This window comes from Dipteris shenzhenensis, chromosome 2, assembly GCF_047967505.1.
Source record: "Dipteris shenzhenensis isolate YYH24624 ecotype China chromosome 2, Dip_SZ_1.0, whole genome shotgun sequence".
NCBI lineage: Eukaryota > Viridiplantae > Streptophyta > Polypodiopsida > Gleicheniales > Dipteridaceae > Dipteris > Dipteris shenzhenensis.
The window spans coordinates 732,683-745,930 of record NC_141597.1 but is presented as its reverse complement, the minus strand read 5'-3'; the positions used below and the strand labels follow the sequence as shown (position 1 = coordinate 745,930).

Sequence of the window (13,248 nt, the reverse complement as noted above, 5' to 3'; positions counted from 1 at the left end):
TGCTGATTACCTTCATTTTATACAGTTGTATATGGAAGCACTTTAGTTGAGTACCTTCGCCTAAAGGTTGCCAATTGAGGACAACTGTTTTAGTGATGGAGGGAATGTAACACCATGGTTTCACTTTGTCTATATTTTTGGGATATTATTATTTGAGATCTCATACTCACTAATTACATGTGTATAATTTTTGTGGTAGGACTTCATTTTCTAGCTAGTCATCTTCAGCTCTACCATGTGCACATTTTAGTTACAACTCAAAATACTCTCTTATCATGGTTGATCACCATGTATGGCTATCTTTAGTATAGCATAAGTCACTTTCCTATATGACTTCCTCAATTCATCGCTTTCAATGCGTTCAGTTCAACCAATCTCTTTCTATGTGACACCAATATAATATATCATTTCCAGTAAGGATCATGATGGATATTTAGAAATCCATTTGAGTCACATTAGGTGGTAGGATGTTCAGAAATCCATTTCACTCACATCACATGATGGATGTTGGAAGCTAGTGCATGGGGTGGACTTCACCATACGAAGTTATTAGCCAAATGATTGTCTTACCAGATCACCCGGGATATATCAAACCTATTACACAAATTGAAAAAATCCATTAAATTTTGATTGTATTTTAGGGTTAGGGTTTAGGGTTTAGTATTTAGGGTTAAGGATTTAGGGCTTAGGATTTAAGATTTAGTGTTTAGGGTTTTGGATTTATGATTATGTTTTTAGGGTTTAGGGTTTAGGGTTTAGACACTAGGGTTTAGGGTTTAGGATTTAGCATTTAGGGTTTATGATTATTATTTTAGGGTTTAGGATTTAGGATTTAGGTTTTAGGTTTTAGGGTTTGGGGTTTAGTATATAAGATCATGAGCTTAGAGTCTAGAATTTAGGGTTTAGGATTGAAAATTAGGTTTTAGAATTTAAGTTATAGGGGTTAGGGTTTAAGGTTTAGGGTTTAGGGATTATAACTGTTATATAAGTTTAAGAGCTTAGATTGTATAACCTAAGATTTAGGGAATTTAGGATTTAAGATTTAGGGTATAAGATTTAAGGTATATGGACTATATAAAATGTGCATTCCAAAGTATTTAGTTTAGATATATATAGACTATATGTTATATGCTTTCCAAAGTGTTTTGTTTATAGGTACGATCCTTTGCAAAGGCTTTACTTTAAGTAAGTATAAGTCTACCTAGTCAAAGTATCCTACTGAATAGGGACAAGCACATAGGCTAAAAGCACACCGATTCATATTTTCTTACATTCATGCTGCATGGTATATCAGAAGGTACAATCCTTTGCAAAGGCTTCACTTTAAGTAATTATAAGTCTACCTAGTCAAAGTATCCTACTGATTAGGGAGAAGTACTTAGGCTAAAAGCACACCGATTCATATTTTCTTACATTCATGCTGCATGGTGTATCAAAAGAAATGAAAAAGTATGTGATAAGAAATATTCAGAAGAAATATGTATTCCATATCATGGACACCATGGATATCTGGTGGTTGCTAAAGTAAAAAAATGATATGGATGCAATGATACTGTAGTTTTGTGCAAAGCCTTAAACTTTGTTTAAGGCTTTTGCAAAGTATTACACATAGTAACAAAGGTAAGTAAGTATGCTAAACCTCTTCTAGATTCTATGGCTTTAAATACCTACCTTACAAATGCATTATCTAATTTTTCATTCTTCGACTAACTAACAAGTATTATACACATGAAAGAAAAGCATATGTGCTAAAAGTACGTGTGTAAAATCTAATATTTTCTTATTTTTTAAATTAATTCAATTCTTTAATTGACTACTTTTTAAAATTGAAAGGTTATTAGTATATAATCTACATAATTTTAAATGTTATTAATGTATAATATTAATAATTTATATATTTATTTAAATGTATATAATAATTAAATGATATTTATATTAGTTTTTAAGTTAATAATGTATAGAATAGCAATATATTCACTAATTCTTCATTGTTTTAAGAATAAGTATTATATAAAGCACATATGCTAGAAGACCTCCCTTTCAAGTTATATTTTTTAAATTAATGTATTTATATATTTATTTATATAATAATTATATTAATTTATAGATTAATAATATATATATTTAACAAAATTATATTTTAATATTAGTTAATAAAAATTTATTATATTATGGAGTAAAAATATTATAAATGGATTTCTTATATTAATAAAGTGTCATGAGAAGAGTTTTTTGGAAAGATTTATGATTAAATTTTGTTTTGAAGTTGTTGCATGCGCAATAGGTAGTGAGGTTTGAGTGGTTTTGAGGTTGAGAGAGAAATTTGTAATAAAGTGTCGTGAGAAGAGTTTTTTGGAGAGATTTATGATTAAATTTTGTTTTAAAGTTGTTGCATACGCAATAGGTAGGGAGGTTTGAGTGGTTTTGAGGTTGAGAGAGAAATTTGTAATAGATTGTTTTTTTTTGTTGAGGGGTTTTTTGGAGAGATTAATGATTAAATTTTGTTTTGAAGTTGTTGCGTACGCAATAGGTAGGGAGGTTTGAGTGGTTTTGAGGTTGAGAGAGAAATTTGTAATAGATTGTTCTTCTTTTATTGAGGAGTTTTTTGGAGAGATTTATGATTAAATTTTGTTTTGAAGTTGTTGCATACGCAATAGGTAGGGAGGTTTGAGTGGTTTTGAGGTTGAGAGAGAAATTTGTAATAGATTTTTTTTTTTGGGGAAAAATTGTTGCGTGCCCAATAGGCTAGGAGAGAAATTTTTGAAAATAGGTTGTGAGAGTTTGACCGTCATCACCTTCTTTTCTTCTTCTTCCTCCTCATGCTTTCTCCTCTGCCCTAAGGCCTCACTTTGTGTCATGCCTCTGCATCTATCTAGACCTGCACTTGTACTCCACCATTTCCCCTTTCCATCTCTTGTCTTCACCTCATGCTTCTCCACCTCGGCGTTTTTCCTTTCTACCTCAGTATCTCTTCTGCACACACCTCTGCGTTGCCACGGGCTTCTGATTGCTCTCTTGACCTTGCCCCGTTCACCGTTTTTCATCACCTCTACTCCCTTTCCATCGTTTGTGCCTTGAGCACTTACCCGTTTCATTCCTGTGCCTACCGCATTTTCATTGGTCACCTGCACGCCTTCAGCATTTTTCTGACTTTCCTTTGGGCCTACCACGTCACTTGGTCTTGGGCTCGGGGGGGTCAGTCGTCATATGTAACCCTGTCACGTGAGTTCAACAGAAGGATATTTTTAATATCTAAATTTTACAGAAATTAATTTACATAAGGGAGTTTTTTTAATGATTTTGGGAAAATTTTACAGATTTATATAGAAAAAGGGTACATTTTATTAATGGAAAAATTACAGATAAGGGATTTTACAAATAGGTCTTGAACGCACGTGATATTGAGGGTTTATACATAGTGACCCCCCCGAGGTCTTGGGCTTGCACCTTCCGTGCTCCTCATCCCACCCTCCTCACACATGAGCGTTTCTTTAATTTGACTTTGGGACAATGGCACTGCTCCCAGCCATAGCGCGTCCTCCCCTAGACCACCGTTCACGGATTCTCTGATCCTCACGCCCCTTTCCTGGGCCACTGCTCCTCAAATGGTTCCAGCTCCCCACTTGTATCCCGGCCTACCGGTGAAGACACACAGACTCACGGGCTTGCGCAACACCTGACCTTCCTTGGATAGGATCCTCGATTCATAATTCACATGGAATGCCCACCACGCGATGTTCCACCTTTAGCTTAGCTTGCTTAGAAGGTTACACAACGGTTCACGAATATTTACAAGGGTATGAAAGGAATGGGCCGCTCACCGTTCCTTGCTCACTTTCACGTGCACTCACACCCTTCCCACGTTTTGCTTTCCAATGTGTGCCCACACAAGTGCACCACGAGATCACAACACGTAAAATGGCCCGAGACGTTACTTGCAAGAAAGTACTAGAAAGAGTGCCAAACAATGCCTTGATAATGCTAGACTGCAAGAAAGAGTATTTACAAGCAACTGAGTGCACGAGGTGCGTAAAGCCCACCACGAGTGGTGCGCGCTTCATGCCTCAGCCGACATGACGGCATAGGTGGGCCATCGAAAGCCCGCTCTTGTGCCATTCCATCGGCTTGCACTGACCAGCACCCCGCATCGAGCGGTGGACCAGCTCTCACCGTTCCGCATCCGATCGGGGCACACCCGCAGCCTCCATTCGCTTCCCTCCTAGCAATTTCAAGCACTTTTTAACTCTCTTTTCAAAGTCAGGACTTTTCATCTTTCCCTCACGGTACTTGTTTGCTATCAGTCCCTTGCCCGTATTTAGCCTTGGATGGAATTTACCACCAGCTTAGGGCTGCATTCCCAAATAGCCCGACTCGCCAACGGCACCTTGCGAAGCAACAAGGTCCGAGCTCGACGGGGCTCTCACCCTCTCCGACGCCTCTTTCCAGGGGACTTGGGCCCGGTCTGTTGCAGAGGACGCCTCTCCAGACTACAATTTGCGTGGCGAGGCCGCACGATTCTCAAGCTAGGCTCTTTCCGGTTTGCTCGCTGCTATTAGGGAAATCCTCGTTAGTTTCTTTTACTCCACTTAGTGATATGCTTAAACTCGGCGGGTAGCCTTGCCTAATCTGAGGTCCATGTTCCAATACGGGGGGAGCTCGTCGGCACTCGCACATGCACCTCTGGGCGATTCATCTGCAAACTACTGCCCCATGAGGGGCGGACCACCCTTGCGACACCTCGCCACTCGGTGCCATAGATCCATTTCAGCCGACCGCACCACCCCAGAGAGGCATCATGGATGGCTAGCTCCGCCGCTCGGCCCCTCTCAAAGAGGAGGGGTTAGGGGTGTGGTTGTGGTGAGGACGCTCAGACAGGCATGCCCTTGGACAAGTCGTGGATGCAAGTTGCATTCAAAGACTCGATGATTCGCAGAATTCTGCAATTCACACTATGTATCGCATTCGCTGCGTTCTTCATCGTTGCAAGAGCCAAGATATCCGTTGCTGAGAGTCGTTTTTACTTGTGTTACATCCTCCACGAGGGAGGGAGATCAGACCGTCGCATTTCTACGGTGCCTCGCACCCCCCATGAAGGGGGCGAAAGGTTTATCATGCAGCCCCGTGCTGAGGCACGGAGGAGGGGGCTGCCCGTGCAGCAGACGAGGGAAGATCCCCAACCCTGCTGCACAGCTGACGGGCCACCCGACCTGATGCCACGCCTACTTTCGCCCGGCTTCGGTAGGGAGGGTGGCGCTGACAGTCATGCCTTTGAGTGCGGCCCCTCGACATTACGTCCATGGTTGACAGTGTTTCAAACAAATGTGTGTCAATGATCCTTCCGCAGGTTCACCTACGGAAACCTTGTTACGACTTCTCCTTCCTCTAAATGATAAGGCTTAATGAACTTCTCACAACGTCACCGACGGCGAACCACCGGCGTCACTACAATTCGAAAACTTCATCGGACCATTCAATCGGTAGGAGCGACAGGTAGTGTGTACAAAGGGCAGGGACGTAGTCAACGTGAGCTGATGACTCGCGCTTACTAGGAATTCCTCGTTGAAGATCAATAATTGTAATGATCTATCCCCATCACGATGAAATTTCAAAAGATTACCTAGGCCTCTCAGTCTAGGTCGTAAACTCATTGAATTCATCAGTGTAGCATGCGTGCAGCCCAAAACATCTAAGGGCATCACAGACCTGTTATTGCCTAAAACTTCCATGGCCTAGATGGCCATAGTCCCTCTAAGAAGTTGGCCACGAAGAGGATCCTTCGTGTAACTAGTTAGCTGGCTAAGGTCTCATTCGTTAATAGAATTAACTAGACAAATGACTCCACCATCTAAGAACGGCCATGCACCACCACCCATAGAATCAAGAAAGAGCTCTCAATCTATCAATCCTTACTATGTCTGGACCTGGTAAGTTTCCCCGTGTTGAGTCAAATTAAGCCGCAAGCTCCACTCCTGGTGGTGCCCTTCCGTCGATTCCTTTAAGTGTCAACCTTGCGACCATACTCCCCCCGGAACCCAAAAACTTTGATTTCTCATAAGGTGCTGGCGGAGTCATCGAAGTAACATCCGCCAATCCCTAGTCGGCATCATTTATGGTTGAGACTAGGACGGTATCTAATCGTCTTCGAGCCCCCAACTTTCGTTCTTGATTAATGAAAACATCCCTGGCAAGTGCTTTTGCAGTAGTTCGTCTTTCATAAATCCAAGAATTTCACCTCTGACAATGAAATACGAATGCCCCCAACTGTCCCTATTAATCATTACTCCGGTTTCGAAGACCAACACAATAGGACCAGAGTCCTATCACGTTATTCCATGCTAATGTATTCAGAGCATTGGATTGCTTTGAGCACTCTAATTTTTTCAAAGTAACATCGCCGAATCCACGTCCCAAAACCAACTAAGGCCAGGAGCGTCTCCCCAAAAGAAAGAATGGAGCGACCAATGCACACCAAAAGATGCGGACTACTCACCCCACCCTGAGATCCAACTACGAGCTTTTTAACTGCAACAACTTAAATATATGCTATTGGACTGGAATTACCGCGGCTGCTAGCACCAGACTTGCCCTCCAATGGATCTCGTTAAGGGATTTAGATTGTACTCATTCCAATTACCAGACTTGTAAAAGCCCAGTATTGTTATTTATTGTCACTACCTCCCCGTGTCGGGATTGGGTAATTTGTGCACTTGCTAGCCGTTTCTCAGGCTCCCTCTCCAGATTCGAACCCTAATTCTCTGCACACAATGTGGCATGCGGTTGTGGGAGGCAACCCACCCCGGGAGGGTGAACCGTGCTCATCGACAAGGGCCAAGGCACACCCTGCCATCCAAAGGCATTTCGCTTGCCCACAAAACGCGTCACCTACACATGCCCGGGTACCGCACAAGGTAGGTCCACCGGCACACGAGGGTCACGAATGGCAGCCCAAGCACCTTTCATGTTGCCTTGCCTATCGCACTTCGGGGCTGAGCCGAGGTGACCCAATGCCATTAATGGTCGGATCACCTGTTCCGAAACACACCCATTTAGAGTGACTCACAACCCCCAGGATCAAGTCCTCACGAAGCTGGAACCCATCAATGGTCTATCGCACAAGGTTCACCACCATCTGTAGGTATAGAGGCCACAATGTCCATCCGCGATGGGAAGCACTGACGAAATCCTTGATCATACAGTGCCCAAACGGTGGCATGCCCATCTAAGACGCTACTTGCAGTCCCTCATCGCCTACTAGATCGCCGACTGCAACGACCGTGCCCAATCTCGCAAGACGGGCATGCACGAAAACGGCCAAAACGTTCGGTAGAGAGGAGGGTTCACCCACCCATGGAGCCTTCAGTAGTCACAAGAGGGGTGGGGGACCAGATGCCTCACCACACCACGACCCTCGTTCAATGGTCGGCCTTTGCCCACAAGCAGGAGAACCACTCCCCATAATATAGTTGTAAGGGCCCGGTAGTTCCGGACTTAGTCTCCGGTTCTGAGCACCTTACATCAGACCGTTGCCGAGTCCCAACCTCCCTTTATGTGTCTTTCTGATACCAAATCCCCTTTATGTGTAGCTTAGCCAAACACGACCCCTGGCATGGGCCGTCTGCCATTTATCCCACTTTGCACCACGCCCCACTGGGCAAGCCCTTAGGCTTCACGTTCTTTGGTCCTCAGAGTCACACGGGTCACCAAGACCCCCCAGGAGCATCCACTGCATGACGTCCTACTTAGCCCACATTTCCTTCCTGGTTAACGGCCGTTACATGGGTCGGCACGTTTGACCCCTTTGCACTCACCTCGAGTCTTGGTTCGGTACCCAACGGTTCACGGTTTATACAATGGTATGGAGAACACACATGGCCCTCACCGTTCCCCACTCGCTTTCACGTGCCCTCAACCCGTCCCACGTTTTGCTTTCCCATGCGTGCGCTTCAACGTGCACCACAAGGTCACAACCCACAAGATGGCATGATGACGTTACTTGCAAGACGGTACTAGATGGAGTGCCAAACGGTCGCTAAAATGCGCTTGATTGCAATAGAAATTATATACAAGCAAGAGGGAGCATAAACGGATGCTGACGTTTTCCTCATTCAAATCAACCTCGTATGAGAGAGCACTATCCTCCATATAATAGTTGTAAGGGCCCGGTAGTTCCGGACTTAGTCTCCGGTTGTGAGCCACTTACGTCGAACCTGTTGCTGAGTCCCAACCTCCCTTAATGTCTCTTTTTGATACCACAATCCCCTTTATGTGCAGCTTAGCCAACACGACCCCTAGCATAGGCCATCCGCTGTTTATCCCACTTTGCACCACGCCCCACTAGGCAAGCCCTTAGGCCTCACGTTATTCGGTCCACAGATTCACACAGGTCACCAAGACCCCCAGGAATGTCCACCGTTCAACGTCCTGATCAGCCCACGTTTCTTTCTCGGTTAACAGCCGTTATGTGGGTCGGCATGTTTGACCCCTTTGGGCTCACCTCGAGTCCCAGTTCGGTATCCAATGGTTCACGGTTTATACAATGCTATAGAGAACACACATGGCCCTCACCGTTCCCTACTCGCTTTCACGTGCCGTCAACCCGTCCCATGTTTTGCTTTCCCGTGCGTGCGCTTCAACGTGCACCACAAGATCACAACCCACAAGAAGGCATGATGATGTTACTTGGAAGACGGTACTAGATGGAGTGCCAAACGGTCGCTAGAACGTGCTTGATTGCAACGGAAAGTATTTATAAGCAAGAGGGAGCATAAACGACCACTGATGTTTTCCTCATCCAAATCAACCTCGTATGAGAGAGCACTATCCTCCATATAATAGTTGTGAGGGACTAGGTTTTCGGGCCTTAGTTTTTCTTCCTATGCAGCGGATATTTCTTGACCCGCCCCCCTCACCTCAGGCGCACCTAGGACTCACCAACCTGAGATACACCCGGAGCTATTCTTAGCTCTTTTGCGTTCTGCGATGCCTCTGCGTTTTTCAACCAAAACGGGCCCTGGCACGTCCTGCACCTAGATGGCCGTTTCCACTCCCAACCATGACGCGTCCTCCCCTAGACCGTGATGCCTCTGCGTTTACCAGCCAAAACGGCGGGCCTTGGCACGTCCTACCCCTAGACGGCCGTTTCCACTCCCAGTCATAGCGCGTCCTCCCCTAGACCGCCGTTCACGGATCCTCTGATCCTCACGCCCCTTTCCTAGGCCACTGCTCCTCAAACAGTTCCGGCTCCCCACTTGTATCCCGGCCTACCGGTGAAGACACACAGACTCACGGGCCTGCGCAACACCTGACCTTCCTTGGATAGGATCCCCGATTCACAATTCACATGGAACGCCCGCCACACGACGTTCCACCTTTAGTCCAGCTTGCTTAGAAGGTTACACAATGGTTCACAAATATTTACAAGGGTATGAAAGGAATGGGCCGCTCATCGTTCCCTGCTCACTTTCACGTGCACTCATGCCCTTCCCACGTTTTGCTTTCCAATGTGTGCCCACACAAGTGCACCACGAGATCACAACATGTAAAACAGCTTGAGACGTTACTTGCAAGAAAGTACTAGAAAGAGTGCCAAACGATGCCTTGATAATGCTAGACTGCAAGAAAGAGTATTTACAAGCAACTGAGCGCACAACCGCATGTTTACGTTTTCCTGCTGGACAAAACCTCACATGTAGGGGAGACCATGACCTTCCATATACTCTCCACGGCTCCAAAAGAGCTTGAGCTCTGTCTCAAGCGTGGAGATTTCACAACCAAAAAGCCTAACCCCAAACAAGATTCACTCGAGAGGGTGGCCACACGATGCACACAAGAGCCTAACCTCGATTCAGGAACGCCCCGAATGAGTGGCCACACACCCACTAGCTACCTCAATGTCAAACTTTGCCTTCTCCTCATAATGGGGGGCACAAGTTGACGTGAAACAATATTGTTACACATGGATGAATATTTACAACACGGATAGAAGCATAGAAGTTTTAATTGGAAGCACAAGTCCATGCTCACATAGATAATCTTGAGTGCGTTCGGCCGGGGAGTTTGGAATCAATACACAACCAAGATAGTGTCTCGTGGCCAAAATTTCCACCCTGCGTGAAGTGTATGGTCTAGACGTACTGCGGCGCTGGGCCAAAATTTCCAACCCGCCCATAGCATCACCTTGTAAGAAAGCCCCAACGGCAAGATATATGCCACTAAAGCACCAATGCGTAGGTATGTTGCACCAGGCCAGTATTTCCAACCTGCCTGCAGCATCACGTTGGCGGAACACCCCAACGGCGAGATATGTGCCATTGACGAGCCGATGATGAGGTATGCTACGTCTAGCCAGTCTTTCCAACTTGACCGCAACATCACGTTGACAAAACACTCCAACGGTGGAATATATGCCATTGAAGTACCGATGACGAGGTATGCCGCGCCAGGCCAATCTTTCCAACCCGATGGGGGCGTGGGTGCGCGGGGCACGGTCAGGGGCATGGCAGCGTTGTGTTGGAGGCGTGGGTGCATGGGACGTGGTCGGGGGTGCGACAGTGTTCCGTGCGCCACACGTCGCGAGCCAACTCGGGAGTCTAGGGCGCCACTATGGGACAGGGGCGCGGCGATATCGGTTAGAGGCGTGGGTGCACGGGGCATCATGGGGGTGCGACAGCGTCGGTTGTAGGCACGGGTGCGTGGGGCATGGTCGGGGGCGACGTCGGGTTGGAGGCATGGGCGTGGCTGAGGGCATGGCAACGTTCGGGGTACCACGCATCCTGGCGCGACTCACGAGCCCGAGCCACCACCATGGGACAGGGACACGGTGGGGTCGGGTTGCCACGGTGAGGGGTGCACAGGGCATCGTCGGGGGCGCGGCAGCATCGGGTTACAGTCGTGGGGGCATTGGAGGCGTGGGGGCATGGGACGTGGCCGAGGGCGCGGCAATGTTTGGGGAACCATGCATCCCGACTCGACTCGAGAGCCCGAGGTGCCATGGGACGGGGGTGCGGCGGCGTCGGGTTGCTACGACAAGAGGTGCATGGGGCAAGGCTGAGGGTACAACAGCATTAGGTTGCAATCGTGGGCGCACAGGACATTGCCAGGGTGCAACAACATTCGGGGCACCACTTGTCGCGACCCATCTCGGGAGCCCAAGGCACGACGGCGTTGGGTTGGAGGGGGGTGCACAGGTCGCCGTCGGAGGCGCGACTGCATCGGGTTGGAGGTACGGGTGCGCGGGGCATGGTCAATGGACGCGGCAACATCGGGTTGAAGGTGTGGGCACGTAGGACGTGGCCGGGGGCGCGGTAGCGTTCGGGGCACCACACGTCGCGACGTGACTCAGGAGCCCAAGGTGCCACCGTGGGACGGAGGCACGACAACATCGGGTTGGAGACGAGTGTGCGCAGGTCGCGTCGTCGGGGGTGCCGCAGCGTTGGGTTGGAGGTGCGCAACATGGGGCGACGTTGAGTCGGAGGCGTGGGTGCATAGGGCGTGGCCGGGGGCGAGACAGTGTTCGGGGTACCACACGTCGCAACCCGACTCGGGAGCCCGATGCGCCATTGTGGGACGGGGGCGCAACGACCTCGGGTTGGAGGTTGGGCTATGTGGGTCGTCACTGGGGGGCACGGCAGCGTCGATTTGAAGGTGCGGGCACGTCGAGCATGGCCGAGGCTGCGACATCGGGTTGGAGGCGTGGGCATGCAAGACATGGCCGGGGGTGCAGTAGTGCTCGGGGCACCACGCGTCGCGACTCGACTCGAGAGCTCGAGGTGCCACCGTGGGACAGGGGCGCGGCGGCGTCGGGTTGGAGGCAGGGCTGCACAGGTCATCGTCGGGGGTGCGGTAGCGTCAGGTTGGAGGTGCAGGCACACAGGGTGTGGCCAGGGGCACGGCAACCTCGGGTTAGAGGCATGGGCGCATAGGTTGTGGCCGAGGGCATGACAGCGTCATGGGTGCTCGGGGCCTTGCCGCATGTTCTGACCCAACACGGGAGGCCGAGGTACCACCGTGGGATGGGGGCACGGTGTCATCAGGTTGGAGGCGTGGTTGCGCGAGGCATCGCCGGGGGCACGGTAGCATCGGGTTGGAGGCGCGGCTCCATAGGTCGTGGCCGAGGCACAGCAGCATTTGGCGCACCACGCATCCCGACCCGACTAAGGGGCCTGGGGTGCCACCGTGGGACAGGGGCGTGGCGACGTTGGGTTGGAGGCGTGGGTGCACGGGGCATCGCAAGGGGCATGGCAGCATTTGGGGCACCACGCATCTCGACCCGACCCGAGAGCCCAAGGCACCACAATGGGACGGGGTCGCGATGGCATCGGTTTGGAGGCATGGGTACGCGAGGCATCGTCCGAGGGTGCGATAGTGTTCTTGGTGCCACGCGAGTGCTCGGGGCGCCACGCATCCCGACCCGACCCGAGATCCCGAGGCACCATCATGGGATGGGGGTGTGGTGGCATTTAGGTGCGCAAGGCATCGGGGTGACGGGGGTGCTCAGGGGCCAAGACGTTGCGGGTGCATGGGGCATTGATGGCGTCATGGGGGATGGGATGCTACAGGTGCGCGGGATGTCACATCGGGACTACGACGGGGGGTCAAGACACTGCTGCAGGTGCGTGTGGCATTGCGAGCACGATCATGGCATCGGGAGGTTGTGAGTGATCGCGTGATATTGAGCGTGGCATCAAGACGTTGCGCGATGGGGTCCTTGGCAACACGTGCGCACGGGTATTAGGGTGTGCGCGACAGGAGAGCGTCGGCCGGGCGTATTGGGTGAGGTCGACGGTCAGGGATACCAAGGTGTGGCAAGACCGCTAACCTCGGGGGCCAAAAGGGTGCAGCACCAGGACTTCTCAGGAGGTCACCCATCATAGTACTATTCTGGCCCAAGCACGCTTAACTGCGGAGAACTGATGGGATTTGGTGTATTAGCACTGGTGTGACTGCACCATGACAAACAAGCATGAGAAATCAGTATTGTCTTATTTTGTAAAGGTAGGGGGGGCGCAATGGGGGATACGCAACATGCGCGCAAGGGGGGGCGCATGCGCACAAGTGGGATGGGCGGGTGGGGGGGCACATGGGTGCAAGGGGGGATGGTGGGGAGGATGCGCACAAGGGGGGATGAGGGAAGGGGGAGGAGGGGGGGCATGTCCCACGTTTTGCTTTCCCGTGCGTGCGCTTCAACGTGCACCACAAGATCACAACCCACAAGATGGCATGATGACGTTACTTGGAAGATGGTACTAG

General features: G+C 49.5%; 1 non-coding gene and 2 pseudogenes across 1 annotated transcript; all 3 read right to left on the bottom strand.

The window, feature by feature from the left end:
* Positions 1-4,861: 4,861 nt before the first annotated feature.
* On the bottom strand, positions 4,862-5,013 carry LOC147904187 (5.8S ribosomal RNA). The gene has a single exon (XR_015543668.1). It is a non-coding gene; the product is annotated as a 5.8S ribosomal RNA (ribosomal RNA).
* A 314-nt stretch (positions 5,014-5,327) lies between these two features.
* LOC147904186 (18S ribosomal RNA) lies at positions 5,328-6,932 on the bottom strand (annotated as a pseudogene).
* A 5,898-nt stretch (positions 6,933-12,830) lies between these two features.
* On the bottom strand, positions 12,831-12,949 carry LOC147904185 (5S ribosomal RNA; annotated as a pseudogene).
* Positions 12,950-13,248: the final 299 nt, after the last annotated feature.